Source organism: Acinonyx jubatus, chromosome B4, assembly GCF_027475565.1.
Source record: "Acinonyx jubatus isolate Ajub_Pintada_27869175 chromosome B4, VMU_Ajub_asm_v1.0, whole genome shotgun sequence".
NCBI classification, from domain to species: Eukaryota; Metazoa; Chordata; class Mammalia; order Carnivora; family Felidae; genus Acinonyx; species Acinonyx jubatus.
This window is the reverse complement of record NC_069387.1, coordinates 74584939-74601841: the sequence shown is the minus strand read 5'-3', so window position 1 is coordinate 74601841 and position 16903 is coordinate 74584939. Positions and strand designations below refer to the sequence as shown.

At 42.2% G+C, this 16903-nt stretch overlaps 1 protein-coding gene and 1 long non-coding RNA gene across 2 annotated transcripts in view; one reads left to right on the top strand and one right to left on the bottom strand.

Moving 5' to 3' along the window:
• LOC106969285 (tubulin alpha-1C chain) overlaps positions 1–11768 on the bottom strand; it is a 34803-nt gene extending 23035 nt beyond the window's left edge. Inside the window, exon 1 of the mRNA XM_053226191.1 lies at positions 11632–11768. The gene's annotated coding sequence lies outside the window, so the exon portion shown is untranslated. The remainder of the gene's footprint in view (positions 1–11631) is intronic.
• A 141-nt stretch (positions 11769–11909) lies between these two features.
• On the top strand, positions 11910–13832 carry LOC113593045 (uncharacterized). The gene is made up of 2 exons (XR_003413089.2): positions 11910–12606; positions 12727–13832. It is a non-coding gene; the product is annotated as an uncharacterized LOC113593045 (long non-coding RNA).
• The last annotated feature ends 3071 nt before the right edge of the window (positions 13833–16903 follow it).

Here is a 16903-nt window from a genome sequence, read left to right as displayed (position 1 = left end):
ACTTGGGATTCTCTCTCTCCGTCTCTCTGCCCCTCTCCCCGACTCATCCATGCTCTCTCTCTCTCTCTCTCTAATTAAAAAAAATTTTTTTAATTAAATATTTAATAGGATTAACAAGTGAAACCATCTGGGCCTGGGCTTTTCCTTGTGGAAAGATTTTTGAGTGTTAACTCATTTTTTTTTACTTGATATAAGTTTTATTTGGGTTTTCTCTTTCTTTTTAATTGATATTGATAATTTTTATCTTTGTAGGGATTTTTCCATTTCATTTAAATTGTCTTACTGGTATAAAGTTGTTCATAACACATGCTTACAATATTTTAATTCTTATAAGGTAGACATTTATGCTCCCTTTTTTATTCCAGATATTGGTAATTTGTGTCTTCTCTCTCTCTTTCCTTGGTAAATCTAACTAAAAGTTTGTCACTATTTTCAAAGAACCAACTGTTGGCTCATTGATCTTTTTTTGTTGTTTTTCTGTTTTTTATTTTATTGATTTCTGCTCTAATCTTTATTTCCCCTTGTCTGCTTGACTTAGGTTTAGTTTGCTCTTTTTACGTTTTACTCCTTTTTTATTTCTTCCTTTCCTAAGATAGAAGCTTAGGTTATTGATTTGAAACTTTCTTCTTTTCTGACATAGGTCTCCTTCAAAGCACTTTTTAGCTGCATTCCATAAATTGGGTATGTTGTGTTTTCACTTTTACTCAGTTCAAAATATTTTTAAATTTACCTGCTGGTATCTTCTTCAACCCATGGACTAATTAGAACTCTGCTTACTTTCCAAATACTTTGGGGTTTCCCAGACTCTTCTGTTGTTGATTTCTAATTTAATTCTACTGTAGTCAGAGAACATAGTGTGTATAATTTGAATTATTTTAAATTTATTGAATGCTTGTTTTATGTCCTAACATATAATATATTCTGGAGAATGTTCCATCTGTGCTTGAGAAAGATGTCTATTCTACAATTGCCAATCAGAGTTCTATAGATGTCAATTAGATCAAGTTCATTGATGGTGTTGTTCAAGTCTCCTAGGTCCTCACCAATTTTCTATATAGCTGTTCCATCCATTTTTGAGAGTGGGGTATTGGCGTCTCCTGTTTTACGTGCATGTATTTTGCAGATCTGTTGTTGTGTACATATGTATAATTATTATATCTTCCTGATGAGTTGATCTCTTAATCGTTACTAAATGTCCCTTTTTGTTTCTAGTAGCCTTTTTAAAACTTTTGGTCTTAAGTCTATTTTGCCTGATATTAATATAGTTACTCTGGCTCTCCTATGGTTACTATATCCATAGCATAATCTTTTTTCATCCTTTTACTTTTCATCTATTGACGTCATGAAATCTAAGGTGTCTCTTGTAGACATATTATAGTTGGATTTTGCCTTTTTATCCAGTCTGTCAACTTCTGCTTTTGATTGGGGTGTTTAGACCTTTCACAATTTATTGATGTGATTTGATTTACATTTACTATTTTGTTATTTGTTTTCTATGTGTCCCTTTTCTTTTTTGTTCCTCTCTTCCTCCTTTACTGCCATCTTTTGTGTTAAATAAATATTTTTAGTGTGCCACGTAATTCTTTTGTAGACTTTTCTTTTTTAATTTTTTAAAAATATTTATTTATTTTTGAGAGAGAGAGAGAAAGAGGGACAGAGAATCTGAAGTGGGCTCTGTTCTAACAGCAGAGAGCCCAATGTGGGGCTTGAATTCACAAACTGTGAGATCATGACCTGAACCGAAGTCAGAGGCTTAACTGACTGAGCCACCCAGGTGCCCCTCTTTTTAAAAAGTTTTTTATTTATTTAGAGAGAGAGAGAGAGAGAGCGCATGCGCGTGAGCAAGGGAGGGGCAGAGAGAGAGAGGGAGCAAATGTCTCCCACACTGTCAGCTCAGAGCCCAACACTAGGCTGAACTCATGAGCTGTGAGATCATGACCTGAGCCAAAAACCAAAGGCCAGATGCTTAATCAACTGAGCCACCCAGGCGCCCCTGTAGACTTTAAAAAAATTTTTTTAAATGTTATTTATTTTTGAGAGAGAGGCACAGAATCTGAAGCAGGCTCCAGGCTCTCAGCTGTCAGCACAGAGCCCAATGTGGGGTTCAAACTCACAAACTGGGAGATCATGAAAAAGCGGCCGCCTTTGGCTCAGGTCATGATCTTGCGGTTTGTGAGTTTTAGCCCCGTGTTGGGCTCTATGCTGACAGCTCAAAGCCTGGAGCCTGCTTCAGATTCTGTGTCTCCCTCTCTCTCTCTGCCCCTCCCCTGCTCACATTCTGTCTCTCTCTCTCTCAAAAATAAACATTAAAAAATTATAATAATATTATTTATTTATTTATTTAAAATTTTTTTTAACATTTATTTATTTTTCAGACAGAGAGAGAGAGAGCATGAACAGGGGAGGGTCAGAGAGAGGGGGAGACACAGAATCCGAAGCAGGCTCCAGGCTCTGAGCTGTCAGCACAGAGCCCGACGTGGGGCTCAAACCCATGGACCACGAGATCATGACCTGAACCAAAGTCAGACGCTTAACCGACTGAGCCACCCAGGTGCCCCAGTATAATATTATTTATATTAAATAATATACACATTGCTCATTGTTATCATATATATTACACACATTACAACCTATCAATATAGAATTAAAATTATTACCTTATATGATTTCATATCTTTTAAAGAAGCTTTTGTGAAGAAATAAGAAAATATGTATTTATAGAGACTCTATAGTAACCTACATATTTTACCATTTCCAGTGCTCTTCATTTCCTCCTGTGGATTTGAATTACCATCTGGTGTCCTTTCCTAATAGCCTGAAGGACTCCCATTAGCATTTCTTGTAGGGCAGGTCTACTAGCAACAGACAAACTCCCTCAGATTTGTTTATCTGGGAATAAATTTCTCTCTCTCTTTCTTTATTTTATTTTATTTTAATTTTTTTTAATGTTTATTTATTTTCGAGACAGAGGGAGACAGAGCACGAGTGGGGAGACAGAGCACGAGTGGGGAGGGGCAGAGAGAGAGGGAGACACAGAATCTGAAACAGGCTCCAGGCTCTGAGCTGTCAGCACAGAGCCCGACGCGGGGCTTGAACCCACCAATCGTGAGATCATGACCTGAGCCGAAGTTGCACGCTTAACCGACTAAGCCACCCAGGCGCCCCATCTCTCTCTCTCTTTTTAAATGAACATGAACACCCCATTCATGGTTTCATCTTTAAGTTTATTTATTTATTCTGAGAAAGAGAGCACACAAGCAGGGGAAGGGCAGAGAGAGGAGAGAGAATCCTAAGCAGGCTCCAAGCTGTCACCACAGACCCCGATGAGGGCCTCCAACTTAGGTCTCATGAACTGTGAGATCATGAAATCAAGAGTCAGATGCTTAACTGACAGCCACACAGGCACTCCTCTCCTTCATTTTTATTTACTTATTTTTTTGTTTATTTTGAGAGAGAGAGTGCGAGTGGGAGTGGGAGAAGGGCAGAGAGGGGAAGGAGAGAGAGAATTCCAAGTAAGCTGCACTGTCAGCACAGAGCCCCATTTGGAGCTCAAGCTCACCAACCATGAGATCATGACCTGAGCTGAAACCAAGAGTTGGATACTAAACCGACTCAGCTACCCAGGTGCCCCAACTCTCCTTCATTTTTAAAGAATAGTTTTGTGGGATATAGAATTCTTAGGCGATAGTTTTTTTCTTTCACACTTTGAATATGCAATTCCACTGCCTTCCAGCTGCCATTGTTTCAGATGAGAAATTAGCTATTAATCATATTGATGCTCCATTGTTACATGATGGTGGTTTTTCTCCTGATGCTTTTAAGATTTTCTTTTCGCTGTTGGCTTTTAACAGTTTGCATCTTGTATTTAGGTGTGGGTCTTTTTGTAGTTATCCTAGTTGGATTTGTTGAGCTACTTGGATATGTAGATTAATGTTTTTAATCTAATTTGCCAAGTTGGGGGGACATAATTTCTTCCAAAAATTAGAATTCTGACCCTTTCTGTCCTCTCCCATTACACACATACCAACTATGTAAGATGGCATCCCACAAGTCTCTGAGGCTCTGTTTATTTTTCTTCAATTTTTATTCTTTCTATTCTTCAGTAGGTAATTTCTGTTGATCTCTCTTCTAGTTCACTGATTCTTATCTTCTGCCATCTTGAATTTGCTTTTGAGCCCTTCTGGTAAGTTTTTCATTTCAGTAAATGCTTATTTTCACTTCTAGAAATTACATTTTAAAAATGTTTAATATTTTCCTTAATAAGCACCTTTGTGGATTTGTTATTGTCCTATTTCTTTTGGTTCTTTTTTTTTTAATTTTTTTATTATTTATTTATTTATAAAAAAATTTTTTTTTAACATTTATTTATTTTTGAGACAGAGAGAGACAGAGCATGAACGGGGGAGGGGCAGAGAGAGAGGGAGACACAGAATCGGAAGCAGGCTCCAGGCTCTGAGCCATCAGCCCAGAGCCCGATGCGGGGCTCGAACTCACGGACCGCAAGATCATGACCTGAGCTGAAGTCGGACGCTCAACTGACTGAGCCACCCAGGCGCCCCTCTTTTGATTCGTTAAACATGAGTTCTTTTAGTTCTTTGAACATATTTATAATAACTACTGTGATGTCTTTGCCTGCTGAATCCAACTTCTGGGGACACTTAGGGATAGTTTCTATTGACTTTTAACTTTTCCTGGGTGAGTCACACTTTCCTATCTCCGTGCATATTTTATTGAAAACTAGATTTTTAAATACCATATTGTAGCAACTCTAGATTCTGATTTTCTCCCCTCAAGGCTGTCTTTTGTGTCATGCACTTAGTGCTTTGCCTGGGTTAAACCTACAAAATATGTCCCTCTGAGGTGTGTGGCTGCTGCTACCTCTGCTCAGTTCATTTTTATCTTGTTTTTATTTTATTTTTTTATTATTTATTATTTTTTAATGTTATTTATTTTTGAGAGAGATAGAGACAGCACAAGTGGGGGAGGGGCAGAGAGAGAGGGAGACACAGAATCAGAAGCATGTTCCAAGCTCTGGGCTGTCAGCACAGAGCCCGACGCAGGGCTTGAACTCACAAACTGTGAGATCATGACCTGAGCTGAAGTTGGTCGCCTAACTGACTGAGCCACCCAGGCACCCCGCTCTTGTTTTTATTTTCGTCTGGCTGCATAGGGGTCACCCTTGTGTCTAAGTAGCCCCATGGTCAGCAAACCATGGGATGGAAATTGTGCTCAAATACCTCAAGCCAATAAGGCTTCTGTCTTCTGATAATGAATTTGTGTGGGGAGAGGGGAGCACATTCAAAGTTCACGCTTTTACTTTTTACTTTCCACTGGGCCCTTTCATAGCTCCTCTATTCCAGAATCCTCAAGGTCAGCCAGGAGTGTGGGGTGATCTTAGGCCCTCTGTTCTTAGCTGTAAATGTGCATAATCTTATCCAAGAATACACTTGCCCCGACCACAGCTGTAACCTCAGGTTAGCAGAACCACTGGCTATCTCCTGCTCCAAATCAAGTGAGCCTACTTTGGCTGCGGCAGCAAGGCCGCTGGGCCTTATGGCAAAATCTCCAGGTGGCTGGGCTGGAAAGTGGGAGCATCCCCAGGCAAAGGTGCCACAGATTCCCACTGTTATTACTGAATTTCACCTGTGGCTCAAGCACAAACACTTCTCGTATTGTTATATACCTCTGACTGATTTCCAGAGTGCTAAAAATGGTTGTTTTCATCAATGTTTTCCAGCTTTGTAATGGCCTTTTCAGGGAGAGGATTTGCCCACCCCACCTCTTCACTCTGCCATGGCTGGCAGTCCCACCCTCCTCAATAAATATTTGAGGAAGAGTAAGTGACTAAGCACTGTGTCATCTGTCTTCTCCCTCTACCACTCTACGGAAACTGTCCCATCAAAAATTTTCAGTTGCCTTCCAGGCACTAAAACAGGTTCTGAGAAAGACAGACCTGGGTTGAATTCCAGCTCTGCCACTTAGTGACTGTGCACTTGGCAAGTGTACTTACCTTCTCCAAGTTTTGTTTCTCTTTCTGTTAAATGGCTAAAATAATGCCTATGGTGTTTGTGAGGACAGTGAGGTCTGAGTAAGCGTCTGGGCGGACACTTCAGGGTTCTTTCCAACAGTGTCTGTTCTGTTCAGACTGTGAGTCTGGGATGCCGCTTGACCTTTTTCTAGCCCTTACACTCACCGGACCCGTGGCGGGTGGAAACACAGGATAAGTTCATGAAAATCCTTTGAGATGGGATCTATTATCCCACAACTATAAGGTATTATTATGCCTTCTTATGATGTTCTCTGGGAACTTTTTAAAATCCCTCTCTCTGGGAATTTTGGTTATAGAATTTCTAAAAATAGGGAAGCTACTGAAATCACTTCTCTAACTTCCTTTTATCCTGGACATTTTAACCATTATACTGTGGACATTTTCTGAAAGATCAGGACTACAGATGTAAATCTTTCTTAATAAGAAACTCTCACATTTTCAGGTGTTTATTCCTCTAAGAACTGAAGAACATGCCCCCCGCCCCCACCTCCAAATCAGAAATAAAACATCAACTTGGGGGTTAAAGATGGAGAAGAATGAACATGGCCAAATAGAATGCCCGGAATTTGAAATAAAAATAGTGTGGTGAGGCCTTCACCATTTAGGGCCTTGCTGAAAGTTCAGTTCTTTCTGCAGGAAATCCATGTTTAAAAACAGAATATTGGGGTGGCTGGGTGGCTCAGTCGGTTAAGCGTCCAACTTCAGCTCATGTCATGATCTCGTGGTCTGTGGGTTCGAGCCCCGCATCGGGCTCTGTGCTGACAGCTCAGAGCCTGGAGCCTGCTTCGGATTCTGTGTCTCCCTCTCTTTCTGCCCCACTCCCTTGCTTGCGCTCTGTCTCTCTCTCCCTCTCGAAAATAAACATTAAAAAAAAAAAACTTAAAAACAGAAAAAACAATTGTTTTTTCCATTGCTTAAAATCTCCTCCTTATTGGTATCCCTGTAATTAGAGATGCACTATTTATTATTCACTATTGTTACTTGTTTTTTTCAACAAGGCTGCCAGCGCTCCACAGGCAGGGATGGTCCTTTTGCGTATTTTCCTCTATGCTTGCTATCACCCTTGCTATCACCTACAGTCGATGATAATGCTCACTGTCACTCCTTTACTCAGAATCCTTCAGTGATTCTCCACTGCACCTAAAAGTGGTCCTCAGACTTTTTTTGATTCCATGTGCTTATCAGTGAACTGATGCTTGCACATCCTCTAATACCCACATATAATTTATTTTAATATCGTACTACCACCTTCCATAAGTGATAAACATCCACCGATATAGGAAATTTAAGAGGATGACATAAAAATAGTATAAACAGAATTTGTAGTATTTTCTCTCTGTACCTTGTAATACTCCACTCTGGAGACCACTGGTCTGTGGGATAAAATCCAGGTCCTCTAAAACCACAGCCTTCCAACTGGAGTCTAGGTATCTTGAGAATACAGTTGAGCCTTGAACAACATGGGTTTGAATTGCACAGGTCCTCTTCTATGCAAGTTTTTTCCCAGGACTGTGAATGTATTTGCTCTTCGTTATGGTTTTCTTACTAACACTTGCTTTTCTCTAGCTAACTTTATTGTACTAATACAGTTCATAATACATATAATATACAAAATACGTGTTAATGTTTTATGTTATCGGTAAGGCTTTTGGTCAAAGGTAGGCTATTTGTAGTGAAGTTTGTGGGGGGAGTTAAAAATTATGTGGATTTTCTTTTTTTTTTTTTAAGTTTCTTTTTTTTTTTTTTTTAAGAGAGAGAGAGAGAGAGAATGCACACAGGAGGGGCAGAGAAAGATGGAGAAAGAGACTCCCAAGCAGGCTCTACATTGTCAGCATGGAGCCCAGTGTGGGGCTCGAACTCATGAACTGTGAGTTCATGATCTGAGCTGAAGTCAAGAGTGGACACTTAACCAACTGAGCCACCTAAGCGGCCCATTTTTCTTTTTTTTTTTTTAAGTGTATTTATTTTGAGAGAGACAGACAGAGAGAGAGAATGAGTGGGGGAGGGACAGAGAGAGAGAGAGGTAGAGAGAATCCCAAGCAGGTTCTGCACTGATGGTGCAATTTGATATGGGTTTCGAACTCACAAATCATGACAGCATGACCTGAGCCGAAATCAAGAGTCGGACGCTTAACCGACTGGGCCACCAGGTGCCCCACAAATTATGTGGATTTTCAGTGGCATGGTAGAGTCAGTGCTCCTAACTCTATGTTGTCTGAGGGCCAACTGTATATACTATAGACAGCACAGTATTACGTGGCTCAATTTCCAGATTCTGAACTACAAAATGTACCCTCTCCTGAAAGTGATCTGCCTGGGAATGGCTGGCATTGAGCTGATTTCTTTTTTCTAGCCTCCCCTTCCCAATTGCTCAGGCCCACCCCTCAGCCATCTGAACTGTGCTTTGCCCCCAAACAAGGGGATAACATGGGAATGCACTATACTTCAGAGAGAATTTCTTGAGAGCCAAGTAAGAAACACTGACAGGGCAGCACCTTATTTCATTCCCTGGACAAATACTGGCAAGCCTCTGTGATGCAGACAATTCCTTGTAGGAATATAGTGTTTTTAATTAAAAAAAAAAATGAAGTTAGGGTGCCTGGGTGGCTCAGTTGGTTAAGCGTCCAACTTTGGCTCAGGCCATGATCTCACAATTCATGAGTTTGAGCCCCATGTCAGGGATTTTCTCTCTCCTTCTCTTGCTCTGCCCCTTCCCTACTTGCACACATGCTCTCTCTCTCTTAAAATAAATAAACAAACCTAAAAAAAATGAAGCTGAACTTTAAGCCATGCAGGTTGTTTTTGCCAAATGATACTCCACAAGCAGAATGGGCTAGATCTCTGGCTCCATGTTTTTGATGAAAATATAAGCAAAGCACTTATCCAATACACAATACACCAGAAATGTCATCATTTGCAACTATTTCATCTTTTGATGAACGCTGCCCTACACTAACATTCCCAATATTCACGACTGCCCAGGCTCTTTCTCGTCTCTTCGCCTGTCAGCCCCCTCAGGCTGCAGCCACACTACCTTCATGCTCCTAGGCACCCTTCGGGGTCTATGCCTGTGCTGTGTTCACGCCAGTTCCTCCCTTGGAAATACCCTTCCCTCCCATCTTCATGGGTTGAGTTCCTACTTAACATCTGTGTGATCTGAGGCACTAATTAGGTGCTGAAGATGGAAAAGAAGCATAATGATAACCGTGACCCTGTTTTCATAGGATGTAAGAGTCTAGTATGGGTGACAGACAGATAAGCAGTGACGATATAATATTACAGAACTGTGATGGGGAGCCATGAGGGCACCCTCCCTTCACCTGGGGCTCAAGGAAGTCTCAGAGGAAGTGACCAGAAAGCCAAGACCCACCGCTAAGCATAAGTCAGCCTGACATTTTGCAGGAAGGGGAAAGAAAAGGACTGATCTATGCTGACAGAACAAAACTGAGTTCAACCGACACTGTTAAGACAATTCCTCCGTGAGGTCAGGATTTTGACCTGGGGAGACACGCTTACCTAACTGTAGGGTCCAGATAGAAATTCCTACGAAGTTCAATCTGTTTCATGCTCTTGAGAGATTGGTCACATTCTCTCTCTCTTTCTCAAAAGCCCAATTTAAAATAGGCCAAAAGTCAAGGGAGAGGTCATCCCTAGAAAAATTTTCTCTTGCTTTTTTCCAAAAACAAAAATATTTGAACCCCAGGCTCTACTGCTGGGGGACCAGGCAGCCTTTTTATATTAAGTTCACCAGAAATAGCGCAAAGTGAATACTCTTGGGAAGTCTGTTAAGAAAGTGACAGGTGGTTTATATATGTGGCTCTGCTCTAAGGATGGAGACACCCTCTAAACAAACAAATTAATGAAGTAAGTAGAAACACAGAAGACACAACATTCCGTTTCCAGGGACTGCCTTGTGCCACAACAGAGGTAAGACAGTGAAGGCTTCGGGTATCTGGTTCCTCACTGCTCCGCCTCTGATCCTGTCCCTCACTGTCCTGAGCCAGAGGCTGTGGAAGGACCTTCACTGAGCGATGTTCGATGCTCCACTTCATGCCATCACTCACAGTGCTGATTTGTTATCAAGCTATTCATGTCTATGAAAGACTCTCCTTTTATAGTAGAGGGCAGCCTGGGTGGCTCAGTGGGTTGAGCGTGGGACTTCGACTCAGGTCATGATCTCATGGCTCATGAGTTCGAGTCGTGAGTTCGGGCCCGACATGGGGCTCGCTGCTATCAAAGGGGAGACTGCTTTGGGTCCTATGTTCCCCTCTCTCTCTGCCCCTCCCTCACTTGCATGCACACGCACTCTCTCTCTCTCTCTTACCAAAAATAAACATCTTTTAAAAACCGCAACTACATTAGTAGGAGAGAGGTGTGTGATAGATGTAGTATCAGCCATCAAATCTTTCCTATACTGGTCACAATTTGGTACCCCAAAACCTCTTTGTTGATTCAAAACATAAAAAATACACAGTCTTGTTCTCTGATACAGTCCACCCAAACATCATTGCAGTAGATTTTTATTTTATTTCTCATCTGTTTTCTTAGTTGTGTATCTTCTTCAAGTGGCCATGTGGAGGCTGAACATTTTCTCTATGAAACTACTCACTAGGGCAGTAGAATCAGGTAAGTCTCAACCATGAGGGCTTAGTCATTGAAGCACCAAAGGATGTCATTTTAAAACATTTACCGTATGTGGAAGTCACATGACATGGACCCGGAGGACGCACATAACTAGTTATGTTCCTGTAGGCTATACTGTTGGTAAACCCACTTAATCTTTCAGGAAAACCATTATAAACTCACCCCAGAACACAAAAGTTCATTTGTGTTAGAAAGTTATCATCAAGCGCTGGAGGGTCAGAACTATGTTTGCTAACATTGTTCCATTAGAAATGTATCCTATCAGTGATAGCACATTTTTTCAGATGGATGGGCCAACTGTAGTTCTGCTCTAAAACTCTCCTTTCTATCAGTCCCCCAAGCATTTTCTGATTATGGCCTATAACAAAGTTTGCAACAATGGTGAAAACAGGTCTGCGTGGAAGTTATGTATATAAATGCATTTGCAAATGGGTTTAGACCTTTGTGGGAAAAGGGCCTGAAGTCTCCTAAATAGAAAAATCTTCAAGTAAATCAGAACTGACTCACAACTTTGGAAAATGGTACAGGGCTTAGTGACCTTATATCAAACCACAGCCAAGGCCACATTCTAACACGTCCCCATTCCCAGATTAATTTTATTTCTGTCACCCTCTTCACCTTTGAAATTCCTTCCATTCAGCAAAATCAGTTCCATTCAGGAGAACAAATACATTTTGACTTCTGTCCCCGATGCTTCCCTGTGTGCCTTGATGAAAAATACAGTTTTAGTTTTCAGCCCTGCAACCTGCGAGACGTGCGGGTGAAATGAAATGAATCACGCCTCCTTTTTCCCCAAGCCCCAGGTTTTCCTAAGAGGACACTCATATAACATATGCCAGTACATTTAGGCCTGAGGGCTCCTCAAAACTCTGCCCATTTTATTGCAGAGGATCAGTTTAGTCTCTTTTTAGATAAGCAGACCTGCATGTGAATGCTACCTTGGTGCCAGAGCTTTTCCTGGGGAAAAGGCCGGGCCTTCTTCACCTGCAGCCGACACCTCTCCTTCCAGGGCAGGGCCTTGCAGCGGCGCGGCGCGTCCAGCAGATGGAGCCGCAGCTGAATTTTCGTGAGCTGCTCTCTACACTGGAAGAATCTGGAATAAACAGGAAGGGGAATTTTTGTTTGTTTTTAAGCATTCTAAATTTCAACATCTATTGCCTTCTTCAGAGACCCTTTTTATTTAACTAGGTTGAAATGCGTTAGAAGTTTAAAAAAAAACAGTGATTACGCAATCCCAAATACATGTGTTTTTTTAAGATTTCCACTCTCTCAGAGGACCCAAGCAGCAAGTTTTAAAGTAGCATAAACTATCATTAGAGCATAGTGTTTCAGAAACGTTAGTAGGCAGCCCTGGATAAAGAAATCCTGCCTCAGAAAAACACCAGAAAGGAGTGGCATGAGGAGGGAAGCCTCCCCAGGCCGCGGCGGAAGTGACCTCCCAGCTGGGCGGTGGCGGTCGCGGGCGCCGCGAAAAACAGCGCCGCCTGCTGGGGAAGAGGGAAACAGCTCGGATCTCCCCGGAGGCCGTGGCGTCGCCAAGGGGACCGCTTGGACCGAGCCAACATTCCAAAGTCCGTTGCGCTTAGGATGCTGCAGGATATACCCCCCCCCCACCCCCCACCCAACGAAACTGAAAGTAATGGGCACAGCCCGAGCAGCCTTTCTGTCGAGAAGGGAAACCTACAGGACCGTTATGGTTTTGGTACACAGTGTTTCAAAAGGCTTGACTGTTTTTAATGCTTCCTGAAGCTTAAAAGGATAATTGCTATTTCAGACCGTCCTAAAGAGTGAAAATAGAACCTGATGGAAGCTCCCTTTCATTTATCCTGTGCTGCTTTAAGTTATTTACAAAGTATTGTAAGAGGTTATCAGAAGCAAATTGGAAAAAAACGGGCAAGGGACTGAGTTTCAAGGTGATTGTGCTTATCATTTCCCATAATGGCCCCTCATTTTTATTCCAGGGTTGTTGCAGTGCTGTTTCTTGAGTCCCTCCTCCTCTCCCCACTTCCCTTTTCTCTCCACTCATTTGACAGGAGCCTCCGCAATCATCTGCTTAGAACACGTCATCATCATCCACTGGGAGAGAGTTGTGGCACCACCTTTCTCCCCCTATGGCTGAAGCCCACAGAAGAAAGATGAGGAGTTGTGCTTCTGCGCTGGAGCCGCGCGACTGCCCGGAATTGTAACCTGCAAGATGATGCCCAAGTGCAGCTTCCCCCTTTTTGTGCCGCATAGAACTGTATGCTGCCCTTCTTGAAGCTGATGCTTTCTCCTTTAGAGCCATGCCCTCCACATTGCCCAGATGATGTGCTAAGTCCCTTCCACTTGCAGAGATTCAGTGCATTAAGTGTAAAAACCACACATCTCTGTTTTTTCTTTTAGTAAGGGAGTAAAGACCCAGAGGTGGATGGTTTCATTTGGATTAGTCATGCTGTTTATCGGGTCCCTGTCCTCTGACATGAAAATTCCCATCTCCCATCAGGGTATAGCTGTCGGCATAAATTATAGGCTCTGGTTCAAAACAGGGCCCTCTCTTTTGTCCAGTAGCACCAGAAACACATTAATTAGGGACCTTGCTGGAACAGAAGGCTTCTCGAGGCTCCTGGAAAAGGAAGGTTGGGCCCCCAAGTCCTGTATGGGATCGCTTGGGCTGTAGCCTTCACAATCTGGATCCAACCAGATGAGCACTGAGAGCTCAGTGTTTGGAGCACAAAGAAAAGCAAAGAATATATAGTAACTTAGTGAATCAGGGACAGGATCCAAGAGGAAGCCTGACATTTATCAGCAGAGAAACACAAGTAAAGGAGGGAATGTCTCCCTAAGTGCTACTGTGTTATAAAAGTGTCCTCTAGAGAGAGGCTACATGAACAGGGCAGCTGATAACATTAATACTGTGCAGGTAGGCACACATCTTCCCACATGGCCAGGACTGCTGAACCAAGTGGCCCTAAACTAATGGGCAGGGATACAGCTCTAAGCCTTTCCTGCGGCAATCCTCAGAGGGAGTTGGCTCAGACAAAGCAAAGCAGCTTCTCCCTCGGTTCTTTGTTCTTCCTTGGAAAATGGGCTCTCTCTCAAGTCTCATACCCCAGCTGCTTTCCCCTCTTGTACAAGGGCAAAATAAAGTAATCGCCAATAATGATTTGGACAGCATATTTTTGGAGCCCTGAACTCTGTGAAATGCAGGGTCGAATTATTTTTAGAACTCTAATGTGCTGTACATTTTTATTCTGGGTTCATGGGGGAAATTTTCAGAAAGGTGCCCCTCTTCAGCAAAGAAAAAGAGATCGCCTTCAGAAAGGGGTAGTGGAGACAGTGTTTTGAATCCCACTTAACCTAACAACTACATGCGCTGTACCTTATGCTTAAGAATCTCTTTCTCACAGGGCTTATGATTTAATGAGCAGATTCCTTTGTCTGCTAAGAAATTCCTTCAACAGTAAAAAGGCTGTCTGGGAAATCACACCTTTTTATACGATAAGTGACTTTTTGCTAATAAGAATGATTTTAACATAGGTCCTTTAAAAGTAAAGACATTCAGAATGGTCTATCCCAGATTTAAGTGTGGAATTAAGACAAAGGACGCTTGTTCTCGTATCAGAAATAGGCATGCCACTCCCCAAGCACTCAGAGCATCTGCTGGCTGGACTGATTCTTAAACCAAAAGCCACACATGACTTCTGTGCTTGACAACTGAGGTGGCCTTTTATGTCCTTTTGGAACTCCAGTCTGGGCCAGCCAGAATGGGTTCATACACACAACAGAAAATGGGCTCTATGGGTCCCAGAAAGCTTACTGGGCTGAGAAGGACTAGGCTGACGTTTTGGAAATATTGTAGGTTTACTTCTTGGGAATTTACTCCCCCATATAAGTACTTTCAGGCCCTTTATGTGGCATCCTCAGGCTCTTTACAACAGTTCCTACATTTTTGGGATTTTATCTGCTCACTAAATATCAGCTATTTTGTCCAGAAGAACAGAAAAATCTGCATGTTTTTATTCACTCAAGACTTAGGCCGAGCAGAGAGCAGCTTCTCTCTGCCAGTTCCTGGTAACTTCATTCTTTCCAGCTCTTTCCAGAGGGAGTGAGAGCAACCCCCAGCCTGGAGACTGGCCCTGCGTTAGCAACTAATTTAATGCTCAAGTTCCACAGATGAGGCCCAGATGAGCTTCTAAAATAATCCTGGGGGCACCTGGGTGGCTCAGTCTGTTAAGCATCCGACTCGATTTCGGCTCAGGTCATGATCTCACAGTTTGTGAGTTTAAGCCCCATGCTGGGCTCTGTGCTCACAGCGTGGAGCCTGCTTGGGATTCTCTCTCCCCCTGTCTCTCTGCCCCTCCATGGCTTGTGCTCTCTCTCTCTCCAACAATAAACATTTTTAAAAAAGTAAAATAATTCTGAAGCTAGGTAAGGAATGAATAAGCAGGTGTTAAAGGAGTATGTACATATACCTTTGTAATTAACAGAAAAATTTGAGAAAGTAGTCACTGGGCATGTATATTCATACTACTACCCTGGGTTTATGTTATTATCTGTTACCCAGACAGCATATGACATCAGGCCTTTCATCTGACAGGTCCTTTCCTGTGTTAACCTGGCATATTAAGGTACTTCAGCTTAATAGCCATAAGTATTTTGAGGGCAAGAGCCCTGTCATGCACTTCCTTTATGTTTCACACAGTACCCAGCAGGGTATTAAGACATGCAGTAGGTGTTCAGGAAAGAGCTGCTTAAAAAAAAAAAAAAAAAAAAAAACAAAAAACTATGGACTAAAGGAATGATGAATGGCTGTGCTTTAATCCTGAGATTAGGCCTGCCTTTATTGTCAAGTCTGAGGAAACTCGACAGCATACTTTACAGACAGAAAATGGAAGTGGAGATATTGCAGCTTCTCTGGCTGATAACGGTAACAGCCGCTGGCTTTCCTACATGCCAGCAACTATATAAATACTTCACGTACATTATCTCATTTATACTTCGCCACAGGCTAAGTTTACTATTATTACTGCCCTTATTTTACATCAGACAAAACACCACTAATCAATAGCCTCATCAGGACTTGAATCCAGAGATAAGTCAGTCTCCAAAATCCATGCCTTCAGGCACATTAATGCTCCAGAATATCTAATAACAACATTTTTAGCTCTATTTACTCACAACACAATATCTGAGGCGGGAGGGAAAGAGGGTAAGCAAACAGTTCATAACTTACAGGTCTCAGTCGGCTCAGTTTTGATGTTCCTTCCTGGGTGTTACCCATTCAATCCTCACAGCACTCTGTCAAGTATGTTACTATTCTCTCTTATATATAAGGAATGTAGCTCTGGAGAACAGGTGGGTTTAAAACAACAATGACAAAAATGCTAAAATTCAGAGGCTGAGAGGTAACAAAACTACTGATAGGTAAGACCCTTCCTGCCTTAGGCCCTTCCCTCCACCCAGAGTGCTCATTAGGTGCTTGCTCTGTCCCCTTCCTTTCTTACTTGTTAGCACTCAGTGGGCTTAGAAAGCTTAGGCCCGGCTTTACCTGCCCCATAAATACAAATATGGTTAATCTTGACTTGATGTGCCACTAAGTCATTTCAAAAGCAGAGGCAAGGTAGAAAACAGTAAAAGTGACAATGCAATGCCATGTGACAAAAAGAATGAGTTACGGGGTGCCTGGGTGGCTCAGTCGGTTGAGTGTCCGATTTCAGCTCAGGTCATGATCTCACAGCTTATGAGTTCGAGCCCCACATGGGGCTCTGTGCTGACAGCTCGGAGCCTGGAGCCTGCTTCGGATTCTGTGTCTCCCTCTCTCTCTGCCCTTTCCCTCTCATGCTCTGTCTCTCTCTCTCTCAAAAACAAACATTAAAAAAAAAAAAAAAAAGTTACATTTAAACAGACTGCCACAAAGCGATCTCCACCGGCATAAGAAGTTGAACAAAATAAGGGCAAATTACAGAATAAAAAATATGGCATGGTACCATGTATGTTTTTAAATGACACAAAACAATATGATACACACACACACACACACACACACACACACACACACACACACATCTATGCAAACACACAAAGAAAACAGTTGGTTATACCCCAGACTGATAACTGATTTCTCTGGAGGGAGGACTAGGTCTGGGGTGAGATGGGTAGCGCTGGCTGACTTTATCTTTTTTACAAGATAATTTATTCAAATAACATGCATGTAAAAGAAAAAAAAGGAAA